General features: G+C 40.0%; 1 long non-coding RNA gene across 1 annotated transcript in view; it reads right to left on the bottom strand.

Moving 5' to 3' along the window:
* Positions 1 to 1,914: 1,914 nt before the first annotated feature.
* Positions 1,915 to 3,812, bottom strand: part of LOC123978166 — a 3,463-nt gene continuing 1,565 nt past the window's right edge. The window contains exon 3 of the long non-coding RNA XR_006826892.1: positions 1,915 to 2,680. This is a non-coding gene — a long non-coding RNA (uncharacterized LOC123978166). The remainder of the gene's footprint in view (positions 2,681 to 3,812) is intronic.

The following is a 3,812-nucleotide window of genomic DNA, read 5'->3' as shown; positions in this document are numbered from 1 at the left end:
AGAATCTTTAATAATATTGATCAAGTTATTTTTTACAATGTGCCTTCCATTTATATATGTGATATATGTATTCTTACCTGTAAACTGAAGCAGCGCTGTAAGAAATAAAGAAATCCATTTGAACTCAACCATCATGATTCTCTGAGTCTCTCCTTCTTCTGTCTCTTGTTCTCGTGCTCAGAACTGTCTGAGTTTCTAAACTAGTGTTTTAGTAGAGAGACGCAGCAGCTACTTCCTGTGATTAGGATGATGTCACTTCATCAGTGACTTTTAGTCTATTTTAGATTTCAGTCCCTCTGAATTTCTTGTCAATGTCCAAACAGCCAGAAACTGTTAGAATTTTCTCTTTTAAATTTTTGAAATGCAGTTTTCTTTCATCCACAGTGACTGACAGAGACCCCAAAGTCTTAATCAGCAAAATGAGATGCAGCCATCATAGTTCACACTTTTTGTTTAGTCCCACGATCTATTTGTGACAATGACGTGTTTTACCTCCTGCAACGAAGAAGAAGCGGAAGTTGAGGGTGTGAAGATTGTTAAAGATAAATATTTGCCATAACACAACTAGTTTTCTTTAGATTGTTGTTATCAGAAAACAGACAGGATCCATGGTGATGTTTGACAGCACACATGAACAGACAGGTGAAGAGTCAAACTCCTCTCCCACCAGAATCTGACTCCTGATGTCCATGATGCAATATGGTGATACTGTAGCAGCTGCTGAAGAACACAGATAAGATGATATTTTACTGGTCTAAGGTCCGTCGGTTCCTTATTTTTTTCTTTGCAGGTATTTTTATGAGACTTGAAGGGGAAGTATTTTGGTCAGAATGTGGTTAACAACTGTAGCAGAGCTCAACCCTCGACTGATGAGCAGATAAACATCAGAAACACATGAGGTTCAAAGGTACAGACAGTTTACACTTTAGAAGGACATAAGACAAAGAGACGCTTATAGAATTCTGTTTAAAACTACATTAACCCTGGAAGGTTTGGGGTCACTGGAACTAGTTGCAACAAAGGGTTAAAACATGAGACGTAGAGCATCAAGTCTCCACAATATGTAGATGCAGGTGTGTTCATGTTGTTGTCAAATTAAATGTTTGGCTCAACTGTTTACAAAATAGACCAATAGATCCTCTTTTGATAAGATTTTGTCCCATGTTTTATTACAGAAAATGTATTAGGGCTGAATGAATTCATCGATTAATTTGATTACTAAAAAGCATTGATGCAAAGTGAAAATAATAATAATAATAATAAGAAGAAAATAATTGAATCCCCTTTTTATCTGGGGACCTCGACAAACCCCTTCAAGAACCCTTGGGGGTCACTGTAGGTCACTTTGAGAAACAACTGAACTTGACAGTGTAGAAAATGGTGTCTGAGTTTGTTTGATATCTGGACTTCACCTGTGGTTTTGAGGTTTTTCATGCTCTATGCTTACTGCTGACTAGCTGGATGGTTAAGAGGCGTGAAATCTATTTTTGCGCATTCTCAGGTCACTTTGGGTACATTTCTATCTGTATTCACACACTTTTGACTGATCAGTGAGAACAGAGCTGTTTAACCCAACAGAGGGAAGGTTTCCATCTATAAATGGACAAAGAGGTGGGAGGTTGTACTGCTAGTCGAGGCAGGACATTCATAGTAAAGATATTCGCTTTCCATTAAGACACTGGAGTCATAAAATACAGTCTTGTATTAAGTGATAAACATTTCTTTATTTGCATATTCTATTGTTATCAGATACAATAAAGAGGAGGACTGTCATCGACTTCATTGAGCCCTAAAACCCATTCAAACACACAAACATCCCATTCAAACACACAAACATCCAAACATCCAAACAAATATGTCAACAACTATGCTAAATGAAAGTGAATTCATATGAGTTCTTCATGAGACATGAAACGGAGGTCAAGCAGCTGTAGCTTCAAAAACAAACAGTAAACCTTAATTTCAGGTCTGAATTCTTCAGCTGGAAGACGATTTGAAGGTTCAGTGTTTTATATTTAGGAGTATCTACTGACAGAAATGCAATATAATATACATAACTTTGTTTTCAGTGGTCTACAAAGACCTTACAAAATGAACCATTATGTTTTTTCCCCCTTTAGAATGAGTCAGTTGTATCTAAATACACTGCAGGTCCACTTAAGTGTTGCGCCTCTATGTTTCTATAGTAGCCGAAATGGACAAACTGCTCTACAGATTGTGTTTCGTGGCTATGTACAAGTACAAGAAGAAGAAAAGCAGTAGTAATAGTGGTCTGGTTTGTTAGAAGTAAAAAGAAACATGAAATTTATACAAATGGAGGACCACATGTATTGTTTAGCATAAAAGACCTGACGGCGCGTGTTGGCCACCGTAGCTGCTCATACCTGCTTAGAAAGGGACGGTTGAGACGTGACTGAGCTGCTGGTTGCTATCTACAGTCTAGAGTTGCAATGTGCAAACGTTACCACTAAAACGTGCATACTGAACCTTTAATGAAGTCAACAGTAAAATGTCATCTACAGGTTTCAACTACTCGTGTCAATGTGCTGTTATTGGTCTGCAGTTTTCTCTGATGGGTTTATGTTGATGCGGAAGTTTTTGATCAGCGGAGTCTGATAGAGGCAGAAGGGTCTCCAAAGTTTTCATAGGTCACCACGCCGTCATCTTCATCATTATTCACCTGTGAAACACAAACACTCACTGTGATGACTTTCACATCACTGACCCACATTTAACACAAGGAAATAGGAAATAATCCTGTAGCAGCTAAGCGCACCATCAGTTACTCTTCTGTGTTTCTACAACTGAGAGAATATGTGTTTTTGTGGTAACAAAGAACATGTGAAAGTAAATAAATACATCTCACATTTTTGTAAATAATTGATTAGATCTTTTCACTGTAGAAATGACTGTAGTGAGTGTATAGCATGTAAATTTGCTGTCCCCTCAAAATAACACATCACACAGCCAATAATGTCTAAACTGCTGGCGACAAAAGTGAGTACACCCCTAAGTGAAAATGTTTTATATTTTGTGTGGCCAACATTATTTCTCAGCACTGCCTTAACCCTCTTGGGCATGGAGTTCACCAGAGCTTTACAGGTTGCCACTGGAGTCGTCTTCCACTCCTCCATGACAACATCACGGAGCTGGTGGATGTTAGAGACCTTGCGCCCCACGGATGCTCAATACGATTTAGGTCTGGAGACATGCTTGGCCAGTCCATCACCTTTACCCTCAGCTTCTTTAGGAAGTCAGTAGTCATCTTGGAGGTGTGTTTGGGGTCGTTATCATGTTGAAAAACTGCCCTGTGGCCCAGTATCTAAGGGGAGGGGATCTGCTTCAGTGTGTCACAGTACATGCTGGCATTCATGGTTCCCTCAATGAACTGTAGCTCCCCAGTGCCGGCAGCACTTATGCAGCTCAAAACCATGACACTCGCACCACCATGCTTGACTGTAAGCAAGACACGCTTGTCTTTGTACTCCTCGCCTGGTTGCCGCCACACACAGTGATGCAGTGTGTGGCGTATGGTCTGAGCACTGACAGGATGAAACTGGATCGTATTTGATGGAAAATATTTTCTGGTTGTCTCTCTGATGTTTCCCGGCTGCTCTGCCTCAACTCTGTGACTTGCGTACTTTTCTGATGGACAGATAGCTTTACTTGTTGCTGTAGCAAGTCAGCTAACTGCTGCTAACTAGCTCAATCAGCCTGCAAGTACAGGTCAAACTAGCTTACTCTGCTCAAACTGTGAACTTGGAGCACCAGAGTGTGCGTTTAGGTTTATACCTTTACTCAAGCACTGGAGG

The sequence above is a fragment of the Micropterus dolomieu genome, linkage group LG10 (assembly GCF_021292245.1).
Source record: "Micropterus dolomieu isolate WLL.071019.BEF.003 ecotype Adirondacks linkage group LG10, ASM2129224v1, whole genome shotgun sequence".
In the NCBI taxonomy this organism is placed as follows: domain Eukaryota; kingdom Metazoa; phylum Chordata; class Actinopteri; order Centrarchiformes; family Centrarchidae; genus Micropterus; species Micropterus dolomieu.
Note: the sequence above shows the minus strand (reverse complement) of the source record. Positions and strands in the feature narration are given on the sequence as shown.